This window comes from Lissotriton vulgaris, unplaced genomic scaffold (genome assembly GCF_964263255.1).
Source record: "Lissotriton vulgaris unplaced genomic scaffold, aLisVul1.2 SCAFFOLD_1999, whole genome shotgun sequence".
Classification (NCBI taxonomy): domain Eukaryota; kingdom Metazoa; phylum Chordata; class Amphibia; order Caudata; family Salamandridae; genus Lissotriton; species Lissotriton vulgaris.
The window spans coordinates 227,557-250,900 of record NW_028248761.1 but is presented as its reverse complement, the minus strand read 5'-3'; the positions used below and the strand labels follow the sequence as shown (position 1 = coordinate 250,900).

The window sequence follows — 23,344 nt, the reverse complement described above, 5'->3', positions numbered from 1 at the left end:
CAGTTATATATTACATATTTAACCAGCATGATCTTTTCGCCATTGCTGGGGTTCTTGAGATGCTAGTTCACTGTGGTAGAAAGGGGCATATTCACAAGGTCGCATTAAGCAACTGTAAGTGGCTTAGCGTTGGGGGCGTGGCAAGCAGCCCAAGATGGCAGCTGCCTAAACCGTACACTCCCAGACCCAAGGACCAGGATCATTCCTACATTCCTGCTACCCTGCAGCATCTGATCAGCGGCTGGCCCCAGGACTTTGCCTGGAAGTGGGCTGATACATTCGGTGTGGGCCTGGAGTCTTATTAGTGGCCAGCTGAGCCAGCGCTCCTGGCATCCTGAAGCAGACAACATGGCTGATGGGGGAATGCTGCCCCGGTAACAGGCGTCTCACTGAGGTTGGAAAAGGAGGAGGGTGGGAGCCTCTGTCGGCATCCTGTCAGCATCGCACTCATTGTCAGACGGGGTGGACGACAAGGACGGCAGCGGTGCTGGAGTCAGTGACTGTTGCATGGGCTGTTGGTGAGCAAGTCCCCTCTGTGTTGCGGGCTAAGTTTGGTGCGGCTTCCCAAGGCGTGGCCCGAGAACCTGCGAGGCCCAAACGCAGCGGGCCGAGTGGAGGGGGCCCAGAGCCGAGACTGGAGCTAGGGCTCTCTCTCCTACTCATACCTGAAGTCCTGCAGGCTGGAGACGTGGACAGCTGCTCCTTGTGCTCTCCTGGGCTGACCCTGGGGGCTACGGATGCGATTGCCCCTTCGTGACGTGACACGGGTGTGATGTAGCTGCCCTGTCCACGTCTCGTGAGGTTGTGTCAAGACCACCCAATCCAGCGTTTGCATAGATACGACTAAGGAACAATGTTTGATAAATAAGTTGTCCCCACAGTTATATCCATTCTGGATCAAATTGGGTCAGGCTTGGAAGACAACTCTCAAGTCCATTTTGTTTGGATTAAGAGTTTCTTCCACCTTTCACGCAGATCGACATTGCAGTTACCGTGGGAGTTCTCGGTCTAGTTGTTCTAAGACTCGAGACTCTTCAAGTGCATCATGCGCATGCGCGAGTATCGCGCGGCGCACTTCAACTGTGGAAAAAGCTGTCAACGGACGTTCTCTGCTGCGCTGTGAATATTTGTGAGGAGAAAATTTCCAGCGCGACTTGTGTTCTTAATTCAACTTCTTCAGGAAAGTATTTGGAGTGTGATTTTGTGTATTCGTTGGAGTTTCCTTTAACCTTGCCTTCTGTTCACTTCACAGAGCTGGTTCCAGTTTTGAAAGGAAGTTTGTTGTGGCGTGTGAAGTGATAGCGGAAGAACTAATGGACATTAGCAGTGAGACGCACCTTCCGTGAAGAGAAGCCTCCTCATATTTCAAAACAAGTAAGCGTGTTTAATTCTTTTGGCTGCAAGCGCTTTGAAAGGCATTTGTTGGAGCAGGAGCGAGTGCAAAGATAAGCGCTTGTAATTTGGTGACAGAGAGAGCAGCGCACAAGCGAAATTCAATTCTTAAGATGGCAATTGCCTTACGAACAGTTGAGAGGAGCATCAGAGACTTCAGAATTTGCGCTTGTATAGCGTTCCATTAAGGCAGAGCTTAAGATATTAAGTCAGTCAGCCAAGGAGCAACTCGAGAAAGTGAAGTAAAGACGATGCCTAAAAAATTGGAATAAAAACTCTATCGACTGTTTTATATTATTTGCACTAGTGAATATCGACTAATCTGTGACAAAAATATTCAGACAGTTCAATACTTAAAAGACCAGGTCTTACCAACTGATCAAATAATAAACAACAAAACTATATTGGAGAGGGGCTAGTTCGCTGGTTCAGAAAGGTAAAAAGAAAGAATTTTAGATAATACTAACAACTGTTAAGTAGGGTAGAGAAGGGTTGATTTATGGTTGTTGTTTATTGCAGGAATACAGCCAGAACAAGATATTCCAGACGAAGAAAAAGAATCCAGCGGCCGTCTCTCTTGTTTTGTCTTCCACTTCCCCTTTCCCCCCTGGCTGAATTTAGAGACAGATGTTTATCAGATGTCACTGATTCGGCTGGAGGGTGTAGGGATTTAGCGTCTGCTTCTGGGGAGATCGCATAGAACCTGACAGGTTGTGAGGCCTGGACATGTCAGCGCTTCCTGCTGGTGGACGGCGGGATGGCAGCAAGATCAGAGGCCCGTCCTCCCCTTGCGCTTGGCAGCCCGCCTCCCCACTGTACTCGAAGCCTGGTTGCAAGGGCATAATGTCTGTGCCCATGTATTGCCCTTGTGGAGCAAATTTGGAGCAGCCTTGATCCCATGGGGGTGTTGAGTGGGCACATACAGTAACTCCCACATTGTTGATGTGCATCCGACGCCCATAGAGAGACGGTGAGGGCCCGTCCTAGTTCCTACTGCCTTGGGCGGCTTTGGTGTGGATTCAGGCCTGCTGATCACTGCGTCTGCTAGATTGCCCTGCCCCACAGCGGACTTGTAGTTTAGGTGAGGAGTGGCTGATGGTATTGGCTGTGGGCCCCTGTTGCTCCTGAGTACGGGGTTGGGGCACACCATAGGCCCTATGTGGTAAATAATTTTACCGTATCATTTTTCCATATAATTATTAATAAAAGACAGCTCAATCAAATGAGAGGCAGAGACCGTGGGATCTGAGTCATACAGGCTTTAATGAAGGATCCTCGAGGATCGGATATCATGTTCCATCACCACTAAGGCTCAGGAAGGGACATTCAACGTTTTATTTGCATTACACATTATATATAGTAAAACAGTACAATTGAAACCAATACAGTAGGCGTAACAGGTGAAATGAGAGAGATAAGAACACATGTGCGTAACAGGAGGCGTGTAGAAAGGCGTACACATGGGCGTGCACTGTACTTGTCAGAAAAACGTCATAAGAAACGTCACATGTGGGTGGATGCAAAGAGAAAGTTTGCAGGATCAGCAGAAACCTATGACCTGAATGCGCGCGGAACTGAGCATGACGTGGAACGGGGAGAGCTGGGGGCTTTGACTTTAGCACTAGTGGAGGAGACTGGTGTCTGGGATGTCAGGGCAACCTGTACCTATAACATATCTGATATCTCATGTTTGGAGGATGTAGTATCTGAAGTAAAAGGTCTCTCGGGCAGAGGCCGTTCAATACTGAATGCTAGTGCATGCAGACGTGTCTTGGTGCAACGTGCGGAGCCATGGGCCTACCATGGTAACGGATTCAGTAAATCACTTGCAAGGAGGACAGGAAGGCCGGGCCCTTTGCTCTGTAGCCGGGAATATGTTTACCTATTACACTAGACTGGAATGTGTTTTCGAGGAGACTGAGCAGATAACTGTAGGCAAAATACGATTTTGGCAGGCAGTCCAGGCCGAGCCGGGCACCGCTTCACTGGCAGGAAGTAAGGCAGGGGTCAGGGATGCATACAGTTTTCGGAGACAGGAGAAATGAGACTCGGGGCCTCGTTTAAGGGCCTAGCTCGACTGGGCCAGGAAACATGGAGGAAAACGTGTGCGAGATTCAAAAGTGTACCATGTAAAGACGTTGGCACCATAGGCCTAGAAGCCTAATTAACGGGACCTTCTTGCAGGACTGGATAGCTGACATGTTATGGATGGACGCAAATGCATATGCGTCTTTCCAGCATGTACGGGACGGAAGTTACACGACATACAAGGAACATGGGTGCATGGATAGGGTGCGAGTGGGGGACACATTAGCTACCTGAAAATTTCTATTACCTCATTCCCTCCTTGGACCCTACTACACCCTTTAGGATATATCTATATTCATAAGACCATCTATCTGTTCGTAGAGCATCATTTGTTCATCTTTCTTTATCCGGGAACGGGAACGTGTACTTGGACGGGGGATACAAGCTGTGGCGCACAAGCCGCAAATCGCTGGCCCACATTGCAGACAGAGACAACAACTGAATACTATGACCAATATTATTCCTAGAAATGATAATAATTTCCATCCCCAGGCGGATATTATACTCCAGAGCCAACCGGACCAAGTCCAGGAGCCTGGATTCTGGTGTATCAGGTGAGCAATTTCATGAAGCCGAGTTATGGCCTTATACACGGATGGCGCGTTATTAGGAATAAACACGCAACAACTGGATCCGATGACTCTACAAGCCCCGCCCCTATCGGCCAGGATGACGTCAAGGACAAGGCGATTTTGAAGAACAACAAGTCTCATAGCAGACTGCTCCTCGGTCAGGTTACCTAAGGCAGAAGTAGTTTCGTTCACTACTGCTTCCAAAGTTCTGGTCAATCTTCGAATTATCTTACTATTTTGGACTGGACCTATGAACCAGAAGTATCCTTTAATATAATCCTAATACTGAGTCCATGCTGATTCAGAATAATCAATAACGGGAGGGAGGTCTCTCTTATGTCTCACATGTACAAGATGTGGATTTCGATGATAATCAGGCGGGGCTAGGAAAACAGGTGGCAATAGGAACGCAATATAACACGTCCCATCCCAATCCAATGGCAGACGTACATAGGCTGTCTGACCACATATGAAATAAGAATGGCGGGAAGCTTTGAAAGTAGACTTTCCTTTATCACTGAATTCGACCACAGTATTACAATCACTGTGTCCTAGATGTACTGAACCATTCTTTCTGACACATAATTCACCTTTCACTGGCAATACTGTAATAAACGGTAAGTCCGAATTAGTCTCAGACTGCACATTCAGGATCATGAAGTTAAGTGAAAAATTTCCTAATCCATACACTTCATTTTCTAGGTCGGTCCCTGTCCTCTGGGGAAGACCTTCTTGGTCCGGGAAACATATTCTATTCATAACTGTATTCAGGTTCCCCCATATCCAATTGCCTTGGGAAACCTTGGACTTACTATCTAGGGAAGACATTAAAGTAAACCATGCACCACACGAGTGAACGGATAAGGAAAGAGGGGCAGAGCTCCATTATATTTCTGGTAGGGAGGGAGTCGGCCACATACCCAGCAATCGGTAGCATTGCTGGTCTGGTGAGAATGGTGTAACATACGGATGAATGTATTGTTGCGCATTGCTAGATGATAGGATAATTCGTGGGGAGGCAGGTCACTAAAAGTGTGCTCTACAGTATCATTAGAGGAACTATGTACATGAGAATCAAGAGGAAAGAAAATATGTAACATTAAACTTATGCATATGATCGTAAGACTCAGAAGAAACATAAAAATTAATGCGATAATGCATCTGCTGTGCAAATTTTTACAGTACTGTTTTCTCTTTTCGCTACGTCTATCTCTCTGACTACTTGGGCCTATCTTATACATGTCAGAAACCTGTCTAACCGCTTCACCCGAGGGGGACTTAAACAATTAAACGCTGTCTGACTTACTAGACCTTAACTTGGAACGATACTCCTGTTGGGGAGTTTTCTCTAGCAGGGGGATTTTAGAGTCAGTGTCTAAAAGTGGGCAGTCCTTAATCGGAGTTTCTGGACACAGTCCGTGAAATCTTTTAACGTGGCTTGAGTGCAGCCACCCTTTGCGTCCTTCCAGCTTGACGGCGGTCCTCGTTGACATCAACACCAACTTTGGCTGCTTCCATCTGGGTTCCAGCGGACTTTTCCTGTCAAAGTTCCTCACGAAAACATACTCTCCGGGAACGACTTCATGCGGTTTTACTTGGGTGTTGTCCGGGAAGGCAGCCGCGACCTGTGAACGACAAGATTGTAGTGCAGACATCAAGGAAGCCAAGTAATCTGTCAGCATAGTACTTTCAACATCAGTTATGCGTCTGGGCATAGGCGTACCCCACATATTCGGGGGACGACCAAAAGTAATTTCGTACGGAGACAATCCTGTTCTAGAATGGGCTACCATTCGCATGTAAAAGAGTGCAACTGGCAGGGCTACTATCCAATCTACACCTTTTTCTGCACAGACTTTTGCTAGGCGTGTTTTCAGGGTTTGATTATGTCTCTCTACGAGACCTGCGGCTTCTGGGTGTCGGACGCAGTGGAACTTCCACTGGTAACCTAACAGGAGTGATACCTGTTTCATGAGCTCGGACGAGAATAGCTGTCCATTATCGGAGTACACGACACGGGGCAAACCATATTGTGGGAAAAACTCACGGACCCGCTGTTTGGCAGTGGTTACAGCAGTGTAATCGGGGACTGGATATGCTTCTGTCCATCGGGAAAGAGCACATACGACTACGAGGACATACTTGAATCCTCGGCATCTGTCCATCTGGATATAATCCATCTGGAGGACTTCAAAAGGATGGTCAGGAGGATGAAATCCACCTTGTTCCACGGGAATACCTTTGCCTGGATTGAACTGACAACAGATCATGCAAGTACGCACTTTCTGTTTCGCTGCTGCTCGTAAATATTTGTTGAACCAAAGATTCTGTAAACTGTCTAACATGGCTTTCTCTCCTAAGTGTGCTGGACTATGTGCTGTATTAATGATAACTGGAACCATAGAGTCGGGGAGGAACCATGTGGCTCTTCCCTTCGTCATCCATCCCTGATCTGTTTGGATCCCTCCTTGTTCAGTCCATTTCTTGATTTCATCTGGGGTTGCATGTGTCTGTATGTCGAGTACGTCTAGAGTGGGATCCTTAACTGTCAGGCAATGTGTCAGTGAAGTTACTTCAGTCTTTGTCATGTCAGTCGGAATGTCTGTCTGAGCTGTGAGTTTGGCTGTTCGATCTGCCAAGTCGTTACCCTGGGAAATAGTGTCGGTGACTTTAGTATGTGCTTTGCACTTCATGATGGCTATGGCTGTAGGCAAGTGTATTGCTTCTAACAGGGCTTGAATGAGGGGACCGTGTTGGATCTTCGTACCGTGAGAAGTTAAAAAACCTCTCTCTTCCCAAAGAACACCGAAGTCGTGAACGACTCCGAATGCATACTGTGAATCTGTGTATATGTTTACTTTCTTGTTCTTGGCTAGTATACAGGCTCGGGTCAGAGCAATGAGCTCTGCTGCTTGAGCAGATAATGTGTCAATACGGTGTGTTTCTATGACTTCAGTTTCAGTGGTCACTGCATATGCGGCCACTAACTCTCCTGTGCTTGTTCTCATACATGAACCATCCACATAAAGTGTCAGGTCGGGGTCGGTCAATGCAATGTCTGTCAAGTCTTGTCGGGGCTTTGTCACTGTATTAATGACTTCTACACAGTCATGTGGTGCTGGATCAATGGTACTCGAGGGTAACAACGTGGCAGGGTTGAGTATGTTGCAGCGTCTGATTTCTATGTGTGGCTGGAACAGTGTCAGTTCATAACCTGTCAGTCGTGCTATGGTCAAGTGTTGAGTCTGGGTTCGGTTCAGAAGGACTTCCACGGAGTGTGGAACCTGTACTGTCAAGGGATGTCCTAACACTATTGAATCGCTTTGTCTGATAGCTAAAGCTGTTGCTGCAACTGATTTCAGGCACGCAGGCAGAGCCTGGGCTACTGGATCCAATGTACTAGAAAAATAAGCACAAGGCTTATGGTGTCCTGCTTGATCTTGTGTGAGAACAGATAATGCTGTGCCATCGCGTTCTGTGACAAAAAGTGTAAAAGGTTTGCTATAACATGGTGTCGCTAAAACTGGTGCTTGACATAAAGCTTTCTTCAAGTCATTAAAAGCTTGTGTATGTTCCTGAGTCCAAGGGAGGACAGTCGAAGTCGCTGCCTCCTGTGTTGTCAACTGTACGAGTGGTTTGGCTAGATATGCATACTGGGGTATCCATTGTCTGCAGTAAGAAGTGAGGCCAATAAAGGCCCGTACTTCCTTTTGTGTCTTGGGCTGTGGAAGATGTGCAATTAACTGGATACGATCTGGTGTGAACTGTCTACCCCTCTTGGACAGCAAGTGTCCAAGGTATACCACTTGCTGGGCACAGAATTGTAGCTTCGAAGGGGACACTTTATGCCCCTTTTCGGCCAGAAAATACAAGACTGTCAGTGACGCGCGCTCGCAGTCACGTTCGGTCCGTGCTGTTATTAACAAGTCATCGACATACTGCAGTAGAGCAGTGTCAGTAGGCATGTGAATACTGTCTAGTTGTCGTTTCAGTGCTTGGCTGTAAATACTGGGACTTTCCGTGAACCCTTGAGGTGCACGTGCAAATTTGAAGCTTCGGCCATTTAAACAGAACCCGAAAAGGTATTGGCTTTCGGGGTGAATGGGGACACTGAAGAAGGCATTCTTGAGATCGATTACAGTAAAGAACGCTGCTTCGGAATCAATGGCAGTCAATAGTGACGAAATATCTGGAACTACTGGATACTGTGGTATTATACATTTATTGAGTTCTTGAAGATCAATCACTAATCTGTAGACTGGAGGTGCATTTGGGTCAGTTCGTTTAAGAATCGGAATGATTGGAGAATTACATACATTTGAGTCAGTCTCTACGACTACTCCTTGGGCAATGAGTTCGTCAACAATTTTCAGTAAGGCTGCTACAGCCTCGGGTGGCAATTTGTATTGTCGGATTCGGGGCAGTATAACACCTTGCTTGAGTGTGACACGATAGGGAGTAATGTGCATACAACCTACATCAGTTGGCCCTTGCGCCCATAAATGCTGTGGAACATCTTTCAATCTTGCATCAAAATCTCTCAACACATAATGACCCTTAAAGTCACGTAAAAATAATCTCACTCCTTCCGGAGAACAACATATTACTGCTCCTAGAGCTTTCAGCGTTTTAATACCAAGCAAGTTTTCAGGACATGATTTCGTAAGTAACAGATCTGTAGTACGAGACAATGGACCAACTGCAAGAGGAACTGGCTTCAATACTTCGTTAACAATAGGCTTTCCTGAAAATCCAAGGGAAACATTCTGTGAGCCTGAGAGGGGTGCCCCTGGGACCTCGTCATGACTAATGGTAGTTCTGCTTGCCCCTGTGTCAATCAAAAATGTTCTGTCTTTCCCTAATACCTGACTATGTACATAGGGACCCTCTTGATCTACAGGAACCTCGATAAGGGGCAAGCCAACCTCCCTCTCTAGGCTGTTTCATGTATACTGCTGATAATCGGGGTAATCGGACTGTGCATACTGGTACATTTGCTGTGTGACATGTTGCGTTGCGGCAATGGGTTGGGGTTGGGGTACAGCTACTGTCTGTTGCTGTGCATTCTGTGGATGTTGCGTATTCTGTGGAATATTCTGTGGAGCATGTTCTGGTCTAGGCGGACGCGGTCTTTCTTTCGTTTTGCCTGTAGCAATATTGTGTCTTAGGACGGCACATTAATTTATGAAGTGACCTGGCTGCTTACAATAATTGCAATTCCCTTTAACAGGAGCTGCAGAATGACTAGTCTGTGTGTTCTGCGTGTTACCTCTCTTCTGACCATCTGCTGGAACGACTGGGCAACTAGTACTTTCATTTTCGTGTCTTTCATACGTCTCTGTTCATGATCGTGTTCCTCTCTAATTCCGTTCTGGTGGTACTGTAACATTTGTAATATTTGGGAAGGCGTATTTGCTTGCCATGTGCTTTCGACTTTCAATACTCTGTTTTTAACCTGGGGTAAGGAATTCTCGACTAATTTGGTCACAAAAAGATGTGGATATGACTCGCTACTTGTTTTCAGGCCACTATTAATAATGAAACATTTCTCGAATCTAGAGTAAAAATCACTAGTGTCTTCGTCTTGTTTCTGTTTGCAGGCTGAGATTGCATCCCAGTCTTCCTTTTTAACTGTCAATAGTCTAGGCAAAACCTGTACTAATAATCCTGGTAATGCTTTAGTTTTGTCCCCAAGACCTAAACCTGGGGTACGTGTCTTTTCCTCGTCCTCTAATTCTGTCCAAATAATCTTTTTATCTCCCACCTCCCATTCTTTCTCTTTCAGTTTTTCGTAAATACCTGCTGGCAACAATACTTTTAACAATTTAAGAATGTCGGGATACGTGTAATCTCCCATGAGTAACATGTCTTTTAATTCACGGTGAAACCCCGCAGGATCTTTGTCGTGACAAGGCACTATTTTCTTCATTTCCAATAATTCCATTTTGGTCAAAGGAGTATATACAAATACGCGTTGAAGCGCACCCCCTGGAATCTGGACGGGATGAACTTCTCGTAAGGGGTTTTGTCTGTCTACGTAAAATGGTTGTCTTACTGGAGGTGGAACAGAAACAAAATGTGGAGTCAGGAAAGTTCTGTATTTGTGACGTTGTTCTAGGATGGTATTAATTAAATCGGTACCTAGGCCTCTCCATCTTTTTAGGCGTAATTCTTCCAATATATTATATAGGGGCCCTGGATCAGAGTGCTGGCTCTCATATAGTGTAATGAGATGTTGGATCATATACATACCAGCTAGTCGCTGTTCGTCTGGGGTAAGACTCAAAAACGTTTGCGCTACTGAATCATCTTTATATATGCTTTCATTTCCAGCCCATTGGACTGCTGACCGGGCTAGTTCCTGATCCCGCATTGTACTAAGTTCAGGATAACCTATTCTTTCTTTCAATATTTTATCAGTGTCTTGGAATACATGTTCAAGAGAACATTGTTCTGGTATGGGGGAAAGGAAATGTTGCTTGTTTTCTAGACGAATGGGTCTGTCAAAAGGTCTGTCAAAAGAATACTGTTTAGGAAGCTTCACTCTACCTACGTACGCTATTGTGCCTCGGTTTTCTGCTGTATCATCTAAATTCTCCTCCTCTGAGGATTCATTCTTGTCGGACTCTGCTTCCCTTTCAGCCTTGCTTCTTTCATGCATTATTACAATTTCTTTACGGATCTTTCTATACATGGCATCTATGCAATTTTGTTTATCATGTTTACCATCAGCTATATTATTACTCCAATTTATCAGTACACTCATCTCTTCTTTACTAGCACCTGGCCGATCTCGTTCCCTTATCAAACAATTTATCAAAAATCGTAAGATCATACTTTGTGTTTCAACCTTCTGATGTGCCATGGCCTCGCGAATACATTCTGGTCTTTCCCCTGTTCTAATGAAATGATATATTTTGTCTAGATGGTTAGTCATTTCTGGTAATAACATCAAATAATCTGTAACGCGTCGTAGACGTAATGAAAATAACATCATGTCTCCTACACCCGGTACTGGGTCATATCTACAATCTGTAATGTACCGTTTAAGGTTTTCGTATGTAGTCGCTTTCGGCGTACGTTGCAAAGCTAATTCTCTGATCGTCATTCGTTTTACTTGAGGCGGGGTGATAGGCTGACCTCCTACGGCGCCTCCTGAAGCGGAAGCGTAACCATCAACTAGCTGTGTTGAGACTGCTGGTGTCATAATTTGAAAGACAGATGCAGGTAATGTAAGCGGACCCTGGGTTGTCGGTATAGCGAAAGGGTTATAAGGACTAGTAGTGGGAAGAACAGCAGTAGTAGTAGTAACAGGAATAGTTGCGACAGGGACAGTGGTGACAGGATGGGGAGTAGTAACGGATGAGGAAGTCGAGTCTTGAACGGGTGGGGAGGACGTGTCATGAGCAGACTGAACGGGCTGAGTAGGCTGCTGTACGTTATTAACGGGTGGTACGGGTGCATTGGTATACGCTGGAGCTACATCATCTAAATAGGAAGAAAGGAAAATGTCTGCTGCGGTCTGTTTGTGACGGAGTTTAGTCGGAACCAATGGTGGTGGTAAGTTACGGGGTACTTCCGGGGTCGCCTTGGGCAGGCCCTCGGCAAGAACTGGATACATGCCTGTAATAAGTGCGTTTCTTTGACGGTCTAATTGTTCTAATCTGACTTGTTCTCCTTCTTCTAGTAACTCTTTTTCTTTGGCTTTTTCAGATTCTTCTCTACTTCTCTCTACTTTCCTGATTTCTTTCTCTGTTCTTCTATGCGATTCTTTACGCCACAGTTCTATGGCATCTTTCTGGGATTGTCTGGCTCTCTTTTTCCACAATGCTTCTTCTACTCTTATGATGCAATCAGCATCCCATGTCCCTGAGACAGGCCATCTATACTTCTCTTCCAGATCCTTGGTGTAGTCTACCCACAAATCTAGATACAGCACGGCATCTAAGCCATGCTTGTGATACATAAAATATCATGGAGTGTCCCTAGGAGGGACGGGAACTGCTTCTTCGAGTATCCCTTTCCTAGTTCCTATCTGACGTAATTTTGAGAACAGTGGCATTTTCGAACTGATTTAAACGTGAGCACAGTAAACACAATAATGAACAGCAAACAACCATTCATACCACGACATAAAAACACATTGAAACACATCAGACTGAAATTTCCTGGTACATAAAAACACAAATTTTGTAAATCTCGAGAGACAATACTAGAATACTGAATAACTAGATGCACTGCTAGAACAGTACAGACAATACCGGTCCCACAAAGAGACACGTCGGACCGTATTCACCTAAGTGAACACGTCTGGACCAGGTCTGTGTACCCAGACCTGTCTTGACCGGGCACAAATTAATGGTCCCGTCTAGATGCGTTCCCAACAACGGTACTCACCGGGAAGCAAGAAACTGAAGGCCTCGGAAACTGGCCTGGACTGGACTGCTACAACATCTGACTGCTACGCATCACGCTACCATGCATGCGCTTCGGAACAGGTGGGCCTCCGGATACCTCGGACCTTGCTCTCTCGACTTGGGCTCTGGTCGGGATCCTCCGCATTCCTCACCGCCTCGTCTGGACGCCGGACCGCAGTCTCCGTCTCCCCCGTGGGCCCGAGGGAAGATAGCAGGAAAACCCGCAAACGTGCACGGTTTCCGTCGCGGCTGTAGAAGGGGTCAAAGCCTGCGTAACATCGCCGGCGAGTGGGGAAGGGGGGGGGTCCCTATTCAGGCGCCAAATTATGTGGTAAATATTTTTACCGTATCATTTTTCCATATAATTATTAATAAAAGACAGCTCATTCAAATGAGAGGCAGAGTCCGAGGGATCTGAGTCATACGGGCTTTAATGAAGGATCCTCGAGGATCGGATATCATGTTCCATCACCACTAAGGCTCAGGAAGGGACATTCAACGTTTTATTTGCATTACACATTATATATAGTAAAACAGTACAATTGAAACCAATACAGTAGGCGTAACAGGTGAAATGAGAGAGATAAGAACACATGTGCGTAACAGGAGGCGTGTAGAAAGGCGTACACATGGGCGTGCACTGTACTTGTCAGAAAAACGTCATAAGAAACGTCACATGTGGGTGGATGCAAAGAGAAAGTTTGCAGGATCAGCAGAAACCTATGACCTGAATGCGCGCGCAACTGAGCATGACGTGGAACGGGGAGAACTGGGGGCTTTGACTTTAGCACTAGTGGAGGAGACTGGTGTCTGGGATGTCAGGGCAACCTGTACCTATAACATATCTGATATCTCATGTTTGGAGGATGTAGTATCTGAAGTAAAAGGTCTCTCGGGCAGAGGCCGTTCAATACTGAATGCTAGTGCGTGCAGACGTGTCTTGGTGCAACGTGCGGAGCCATGGGCCTACCATGGTAACGGATTCAGTAAATCACTTGCAAGGAGGACAGGAAGGCCGGGCCCTTTGCTCTGTAGCCGGGAATATGTTTACCTATTACACTAGACTGGAATGTGTTTTCGAGGAGACTGAGCAGATAACTGTAGGCAAAATACGATTTTGGCAGGCAGTCCAGGCCGAGCCGGGCACCGCTTCGCTGGCAGGAAGTAAGGCAGGGGTCAGGGATGCATACAGTTTTCGGAGACAGGAGAAATGAGACTCGGGGCCTCGTTTAAGGGCCTAGCTCGACTGGGCCAGGAAACATGGAGGAAAACGTGTGCGAGATTCAAAAGTGTACCATGTAAAGACGTTGGCACCATAGGCCTAGAAGCCTAATTAACGGGACCTTCTTGCAGGACTGGATAGCTGACATGTTATGGATGGACGCAAATGCATATGCGTCTTTCCAGCATGTACGGGACGGAAGTTACACGACATACAAGGAACATAGGTGCATGGATAGGGTGCGAGTGGAGGACACATTAGCTACCTGAAAATTTCTATTACCTCACCTATGCTCCCCCTGTAAGTGACTGCTGTTAACTCGGGCACCTTCCTTTGCCTGGTGGTCTGCTGAGGGGAGTCCAGAGAGGGAGTATGGTGGTGCACCACACTGGCAACTATGACTATCCAAAAGATGTGTCCCCATGCTTCTACTTTATAGTCTTACGGTACCACGGATATATAGACAATCTATTTGCTCTCAGTTGCTGAGACTTTCATTGTTGAGGATTTGGGGAGAGGCAGAGGAGTCTGGTGAGGGGGTGCACACGTCGTTGTTGGGAGTGCCGCTGCATAGGAAGCCTATTGACTCTTGAACTGTGTTGCATGGGTGGTCCATTACTGTGCCCTCCTTCCTGGAGCACACTCTGCTGTTCTCGAGGGAACTACCTAGCCATTGAGCTTTATTAGTTGACTACACATCAGGATGTCCGGGCATAGACTTAAATTAAGTCCACATGGCGCCTACGTCATTACCGATATATCCTCTGCCCCGCATCCCCACATTTGGAGTGGCAAATCCCATCACTCACTAGGCTGTCACCTGGACGATAACAATGGGGGCGTACTTAAACCAAGACTGGAGCTCCCCAGGCCAGGATCCGCTCTCACTCCACACCATCCGAGGGCTCACCAACTCATTCTCTAAATGGTGGAGGTGTATCACCAAACTCTTCTGTGGACAAATTTGATGTAATACTTCAGGAGATTCAGGAGTCTTGGGCAGCCATCGCACAGCAACTGGGTGTGATCACAATTGATATCAGCCTACTGAAAGATGGCCTTCAAAAGTTAACAGAGCGAGTCAAAGCAAACGAATCAGTGCTGACCGCTATAGCTCCATGTTCAAAGGAAAACAATGTCCAGATTCTACAACTGCGTCAACAGGTGGAGCATCTCCAAGTGCGTGCAGAGGATGCTGAGGGAAGGTCCTGCCATAATAATATATGTATTGTGGGGTTCCCTGAAGGAGCTGCGGGCCCCTGAGCAATGCAATACATTGAGGACTGTCTCAGAAGGAAAGTGGCCCCTACTGGTCTCTTTGACTGGTTCACCGTGGAGAGAGTGCACCGGGTCCCCTCCAAGAAGCCCATTCCTAGTACAAATGCATGGCATATAGTCGCTACAATCCTCAATTTCAGAGACTGTGAGGTGTGACTACAAGCAGTTCGCGAAAAGGCTCCTTTCTTAGTTATTGATTTACGGGTCTCCATATTTCCGGACTACACTATGGCTGTATAGTGCAAGCGGGCCTCCTTCCAGGAAATAAAAAGCAATCTGCGTACGACAGTCCTCACTTATGCCCTTCTCTCCGTGGCCAAACTTAAAATAATTTATGATCTTTAATTTAATTTAGCGATGTCATTTCTTTGACACCGCTGAGAGAGCTTGGGACAGCATTTTCTGAACTCTACTGGGCGTGGCCCCCAGGCTATGGCACCACCGAGATCGCAACGTGCCCCTCAGAGACATAGGAGGGGACTCACCATGCAGGAAAGCGTCAGGGGAGTACCTTTTCCGCAACATGCCCTGGAGGGCCGAAAGGAGGTACTCTGATCAGCATCGGCACAGAGATCCACCCGTTCGTCCATCAGCTCCAGCTCCTCACAGAATAAAGATTCAGAGTCGGATGCCACTACAAGTGTGGCACTGTTCCCTTCAATCACCCCACAGCTGAGCAATGATCTTTTGGGGTGAATGCAGGTGGCACCACTTCAAGAAACATGCCCCCAATGAACTGTTGTCAACATGGTAATGCCTATTGGAAGTGCTCCGTAGGTACCAGCGGCATTGACACACACAGATGTTGTCTCCACTATGTATGGCTCTTCCCCTGGAATAATTTGGGCACAATATGCCATGTCTCAGGGGACAAGGAAGCTTCACTCGCGCAGGCAAGCGCTGAGGCTCAGGAAAGACTATATTTCCCAGCAGCCTCAGTGGGACGTCAGACACCGCGTCCCACGTGATGCGGGAACAGAGAAATAGCGAGGCAGCGGGTTTGGACGCTGCCGGTTATGCCACTGTTACCTGGATTACTGCTGGCCATTTCCCTGTTTGTTCTTGGTCGGATAAGGGTGCCTTTGGCACCACTTGTTCCTTTTACCCATTAGAAGTTCTTGAAGCCTGTTTACTCCATTTGGACCTTCGAGGCTGGAGTGTTCTTTATCGTATTTTTCCCTACGTTGGGGGAGCTCTTCCTAATCTTTGCTTGAGCTCTTGCGAGGGAGAAAGTACATTGATACCTTTTGTTGCTTGCTACATTGAAGTGGATTACGTGGGTGTACTATTGTTTATTTTCCCTACGTTGGCGAACTCTTCCCTGTACCTTGCCCACAGAGTTCATGCGAGGAAAATCTTTGCATTCAGATACATTCATGTTTTAGGGGATGCCCTATTACAAGTTATTTACGAGAGGTGCTTACTTATGTGGAGAGTGACGTAACTCTTCCAGTTCTGGGTTCTTACCGGCATCTTCTGGATATTATTTACTCTACAAAATTGATTGCTACTCTAATTTGATTCTAGTTCATATCGCTGTGATTACTGTTCTATTTCCATTGTGAAGATTACAGCTACTCATCAATTTTGCTTGCTCTTTTACTTTTGTCCACCACAGGGGTGTCATAGACAGAGGGTCTTCATGAGCAACAGTGTCTACCTCAGAAATCCCAGGTAGAAACTTTTGGGCATGGGATGTTAGTAGGTCACAACAGAAGAATAGGTTTTGATCTTATGAACCTTTTTATGTTTTCCAGCATACAGTATGGAGATTAGAGGTTACCAAATCAGCACCCCTGTTAGCCGGCAATCTTATCTTTCTTTACAGGTTAGTGGAAGTATGGGCACAAAGGAAGATTAAGGAAGTGAGTAAGGTTATAGGTTAACGTAGTCGTAGTAATTACTTCTCTTTTGTGTCTTGATACAGGTCTCCCTCCCTGCTGTCCCCATCCTTCCCTTCCCCCGCTTAACCATCCTTTAGTCTGTGTGTACATATATCCAGACTTTGGGCTGTTGAGAGATGGGCCCCTAAGAGCATTGGTTCGATCCTGAGGATACGTTCAGGCCCGGGACACCATGTTTGAACCTTTAGATCAGCACTTGTGTTTTAGCTCCAGAGGTTTACCTGGTAGCCGCACTTGTTGGGGTCCTGGGTACAGTTGGCTTGGCCTTCTCCATATATGCTCTAAGCCCTCCTAATCCCCTTAGTGGGGTGGAGGCTGCCCACCCCTATGGCGAATGCACATACTATTTCACAGTTCAACTGTTCTTGTTTGTTGTCAGGTTTGGTCAGATAACGCAGAATTGCTAGACCGAGAATTGTGGGACTGTTTTTACTGTTTGGGGTGGTTATTCCTTGAATCTATACAAGGGGGTCTGGTCTGCTACCAGGTAGCGTATATACAATGTTTAGGCTGTCCTGTTTTCAGTTTCTATTTTTGGTAAATTCTGGTGGGGTTTTTTCAGTGTTTTCAATATCTTAAAAAACAGTTGTTATCAGTGGTTACACATTTTCACGCCACTAAAAACAACAGAAAAAGTGTTTTTCCGGTGTTTATGGAACGTTTTGCTTTTATCATTGCTTACTTTCTGCACTGAAAAAACATGGTATATAGACAGTGTACGTATAGCGTATATGAGGTCCAAAGAGATTTTTGCAAATGAATCTTATTGTAGTACACCATACAATACTTCGTCAGTGAGTCTTTGGTCATGTGCACGCGTGCTTTCCTTCCCATGTAAACTTCTGTGAAAAGGCCCTCTCAGCATTCATAGCCCCTTGGGCTGAGAACCTTCAGCTAAGGGACACAGTTGGGATGATTTAGTTCCTGGGCATAAGAAAACAGTGCACCAGAATGGACTAAAAAGTCAATAGCATCCCTCATTAACTCTGAAGATTGTAAAGATGCTTTCAGCATACCATCTAAGTGACAAGGATCTCTTACAGTGAATCACTTCAGCTCGGGTATCAATTTTGACAGGTCATCACATACATTTTTTATATATGTAGCTGAATCATTACAAATACAAACAATATCACTCTAATCTTTGTTGAACTTGGAAAAACCTTTTTTGCAGATTATAACAAGTGACACTGTGTTCCATGTTTTCCAAAAGTCTGGTTTCACCACTATCCCAGATGCTTGGTGATGTATATACTTGTCACTATACCTTGCATTTAACGTTTAAAGCCTGCGGTGTTGGCAATTCACTGACTATCAATACTGTCCCACTAGAAACTATGGTCTGATGTATTAAGGGTTTTTACCCATTCTCTGTGAGTTAATGTGATGACACATATTAGGAAAGATTTTTATGAAACTAGCCGTTTTACCTATCAGTGAAAGAATCAAATGCAGCCAAAATATCAAATGTGAGTTTGATATGTCCTGATTCTCTACAGTTTATAAAATAATTAAACTAAACCTAAAACGTGAAACTAAACCCTGCATCTTTAGACCAAAGGCCATAAAACTGAAAAAAGTAAAAGGAAGAAGAAACAATATTTTAGTGGCATCCCTACAGAACAAAACTCAAGCAGAATAATGTTAGCCAGTCTTTCTTACTACTAGCTTGTATAACAAAGTTACATGTTATTGACCCCTTCAGAAAGCACAAAATGACTCTTCACTTTCTTTTTCCTTTTTTGAATGGCATTTAGTTTGTGGGTGTGCAGGTGTTTTTTCAGTGTTTATATGTTTTCACCGGTGAGGGCTATTTTTCTTTCAGTGGGGTTTTTTCAGTTATTATAGGTTTAAACCTAAAACCCCACAGCCTAACAATGTTCTTTCCCTGTCCATGATGTTGTTAGTGACCAAAGATTATACCCTTATTACTTGGAATGTGTGGGGTATAGGCTCATTCCATAAGAGGCACAGAATACTCACTCAGTTGTACAGACACCGTACACAGATAGTTTTTCTGCAGTGTGTCCTCTGAAGCTGACAAACGTAGTAAAAGATGGAGTGGGCAAATACACCACAGCTCCTACTCTGCATTCTCTCAAGGTGCGGCTGTTTTGGTTGCGGGCAGGTGTCCTATTTGAAGTACTTGAAGCCAAGATTGACAACCAGGGTCGCTATGTCTTACTCAAGGGTATGCTAGATGGCGAGCAAATAGCCCTAGGGTGTATATACACACCCAACATGGACCAAGTCGAATTCCTGACCCAGTGATTAGCCACACTAGTGAATTGGTCTCAATATCCCTGGCTTCTAGGAAGGGACTTCAATGTTGTACTGGACACAGACGTAATTCGCTCACATTCACCCCTCCCTGGTACAAGTACAGTACACAAGGCTAAAGAGTTGCATCGCTGGATGGATGGGTGGGGCCTATCAGATTTATGGTGGGATTGTAATGCAGGTCTACACAAGTACTTCTTTTACTTGTACCACCACACCCTACACTCCCGTCTGAATAGGTTCCTCTATATACAATGCCTACACCACTCCATCACACACACTATGTATCTCGGCAAAACAATAACAGATCATAACACTCTGGAACTTACACTCTCTCGGGGTCGAGTCTCTGCTCCCATACCAACTTGGCGCATGCAGCCACAATATTGGATGACACTGTTTCGAGAAAAGCTGGCTACAACTATCACTACATGTTTTTCCGAGAAAGCAGACACAGCTTCCTCATCGTTAGTAAAGTGGGAAGCCTTTAAAGTGGTTGTACCTGGCAACTCGCCTGGCACAGAGGTGGGTGCTAGACACAGGTCACTAGGGACCTTGTGATCCTGGAGGATAGGCTGGGCCCCCTGGAAGTGGCAGCATTTGAGAGCGAGCAAAAGGCTGTTGAGTTGCGCGAGGCCAGAATCTCACACGCTGAGCTTTAAGAGAACCTAGGTCTGATTGACCAGAGGGCTTTACATAAAGGACACACACGGAGGCTGACATCTCGGGCACCATACCAGTTCACTTAATAAGACCAGTACCATCCCCTACACCCATCTCCTCACTTGCCATATCCACACGAGGATTGGTGACAAAGTAAGTTTAGATTAATACAGTGTTTTGTGACTATTACGCAGTTATACTCGGTGCCGCCACCCCCTGACCCAGAAATCAGGTATACCAGGAAACACAAGATCTATTGGAAGGTAACTTTGTACATACAATTAATTCACTGAGATCTCAGGTGTCCTTCTGGGTCAGGTTATGTATATCGATTGCAGGCAGGCGGGCGGGCATTGGCAAAAATAGTGATGTTACCACGTTTACTGTATTGTTTACTGTATCATTTCAACGCTCCTGATGGTAGTCCTGACCTGGGTATTTAAACTTGTGAACACCATATTGATTGACCTCATACGGGGGAAAAGACGTTGTAGAGTTAGCCTATCTAAATTGCAGCTGCCGGCATCCAGGGGAGAAATGGGGGGCCCTGATTTTAAAACCCCTTATATAGCTGAGCAGTTTCAATGATTATCATATTTGCTGGCAGGATATAACTTAGGAAATAGGATGCACAACCACGCACCTACGGCAGGAAAGGTTACATGGACTGCTGTGTCCAGAGTCCTCAGCATTACACAAGGGTTCACTCTTGTTACGCATAGTCTTGCCCTATTGGAAAATAGCACTAAAATACACCAACATACGAGTGCCATACTCCTAAACAGTCCACTCTGTGGCTTTCGGAAAACGACCTTTACAACGTGGTCAAAACGCCGCAATACATTTACATCGCTGTTGTTACAATGCAAGTCGTTACAATGACTTGCACTGGAGGGCGCTCTAGACTAAGGAATAGTGTGATTTACTATTCCAACACCTTCCACACTGTACATGGACTGGAGTTGGAATAGTAAATCACACTATTCCTAAGTCCAGCGGCCTCCAGCGCAACTCGTTTTAACGACTTGCGTTGTAAAAACAGCGATGTAATGTACCGCGATCTTAATGATCGCATTGTATCATCATACATCCGTGGCCTTCCTACCCCCACAGGCACTTTAACTGCCCACAGACTAGCTCCCTGGGACCAGGCAGGGGTGACGTCAGTCGGTTCGCTATTTGCAGATGGCATCCTCATGTCCCATGCAGACCTTGTGCAAACTCATGGATTGCCTGTTGTTCTTGACTCACGCTCTCTGTTATGTACTCAAACATTGGGCGTCGGATAACACAGAACCCATTACTTATGAATTATTCCGGGCACTGCATTCAGTAGGGCACGGGAGCCACTTAGGGCTAGATGTAGGTAATTGTAAATTACTGATTCGAAAATACCGAATTTTACAGAGTCCGTATTTTCGAATCGGTAATTGCAATGTAGATAAAAATTCGGTAAAAATGTGCAAATCGTTAAGATTCGGTAATTACCGAATCGGTATTTACCGATTCGGTAATTGCCATTCATTCCTATGGGCCTGGAGGCCCATAGGAATGAATATCAATTACCGAATCGGTAAATACCTATTCAGTAACATAGGGAAAAAGTCAAGGGTGGCAGGGTGTCACTTTGACACCCTGTTGCACCCCTGATTAGTGCTGGTGTGCACATGTGGCAAACATACATGCACTAAGGGCATGTATGTCTGTCACATGGCACAGGTGTAAATGCACATTTATGCATTTACATAGGAATTCCTTATTTACCACCAACTAATAGTTGGTGGTAAATAACGAACTCTTAAAGCCCAGAAGCACTGTTTACAGTGCTTCCTACATCTCATTTACTGATTCAGTTAATACCGAATTGGTAAATGATGATTCAGTAAATACCGAATCGGTAACCGATTCGTTATTTACTGAATCGGTAAAAAACCCTCCTACATAGGAAAAGGCTTTTACCGGTCGGTAAAGGCCGATTTCGGCCGTTACCGACCGGTAAAAGCCTACCTACATCTGGCCCTTAATACGTTGGCTCTATTGGGGTCTGAGGGATCACCTAATGATATCGCTCACTCCCCTGAAAGTCAAATGGGAAACTGACGTGTCTAGGGAACTCACAGACAGGGAATGGTCCTATATTTTGGAATAATCCTAAAAAAAACATGTAATACACAATTCAAGTTTATTCAATTTTCAATATTACAGAGGGCATATAATCCCGCACATAATTCACGCAATGTTCCCAGCAGCAACCTCAGAGTGCCCACGTTGTAGGATGCAGAATGTTGAAATAATACACATGCTTTGGTCTTGCCTTTTTCTGATTGGGTACTGGAGAGGGGTCTCGGATGCACTATCAGAGCTGACAGGCTTGCACCACTGCTCCACGCTAGAACACTGCATACTGAGGCTATCTCCTCTGCCCAAAATTGCTAAAGTGATGCAACACTTTATAGGCCTCTCTCTGCAACTAGCTAGAAGACTGCTTACGAAGCGCTGGAAATCCTCACAAGCTCCTAGAGCAGCAGAGACCTGGTGGGAGGAGGTTTTGTGATGGGCTTAGCAGAAACTGAAGCGCTGAGGCATGAGGAGTATAGGGGCCTGCATAACAAACCAATATCCTTTGATTGGAACACACTACTTGAAAAGTTTCGCACACAGGTGTTGGATGCCGGAGTAGCGGAGTAGCGGGAAGCGGGATACGTACCTGGTCATCGCCTATGAGGAGTTAACGGTGCAAACTCACGGGCGGGGGTGGCATAGCTAGTGCCTTGTGGATCCACGCCTAGCATCTAATGCTTGTTTAGTAGTGAGGCCCGAATACACTCACGGGTTACTCTTTCTTCCCTTGTATTGAAGCACCCCTCTTTAAGCGTTCACCGAGTGAGCGGGCCACATCTAAATCAAATACCTCCGGGGACACACCAGACTTCACATACACCCTACCTATTGTAACTCTGCCTACAACATGACCACCCAATGTTCTTGGGGGTGGGTCGGGGAGTTTGGGGATTATTTAACCTCTATTTTATTGGTACCTGTTTTGGGTTTGTGATCCATGCTGTCACAACGCACATAGTGCCCATCTCATACAATGCTAAGAGTATATATGTATCACTTAATTATGCATTGCAGCACTGATGTGTGTACGCTATATCGTATGTAGAAAATGTTGCACCTCCCCGGTTAACAGTCTGTTATAGTTTCAAATTGTTCAGTTCTATCTAGACAGTATTATGTTCCCAAAGACCCACTTTTGTCCAAACCAATCCAAACAGGTCCCTTCTGTTGAAAGGAATCTAAAATTAACTGTATCATAGAAGTCAGTTGGTGTTGATTAATGAGATAAATGTGGATCATTTAAATCTTCCCAGATACTCTTAACGTATCAAACTAGGGGTTTACTGAAATTCTATGATCAAAGGCCCCATCCCATTTGTTGTTTCAGCCTTAAGTACCGGTACCACATGTTTAATGAAACTGAAGAGATTTTTGTTGTGCCCTGAATCTATCGACTGAGTCTTATAT

The 23,344-nt window shown here is 45.6% G+C and overlaps 1 protein-coding gene across 1 annotated transcript in view; it reads right to left on the bottom strand.

Annotated features, from left to right (window-relative positions):
* TMEM217B (transmembrane protein 217B) overlaps positions 1-23,344 on the bottom strand; it is a 317,942-nt gene that overhangs the window by 192,762 nt on the left and 101,836 nt on the right. The gene's annotated exons all lie outside the window — the stretch shown is intronic.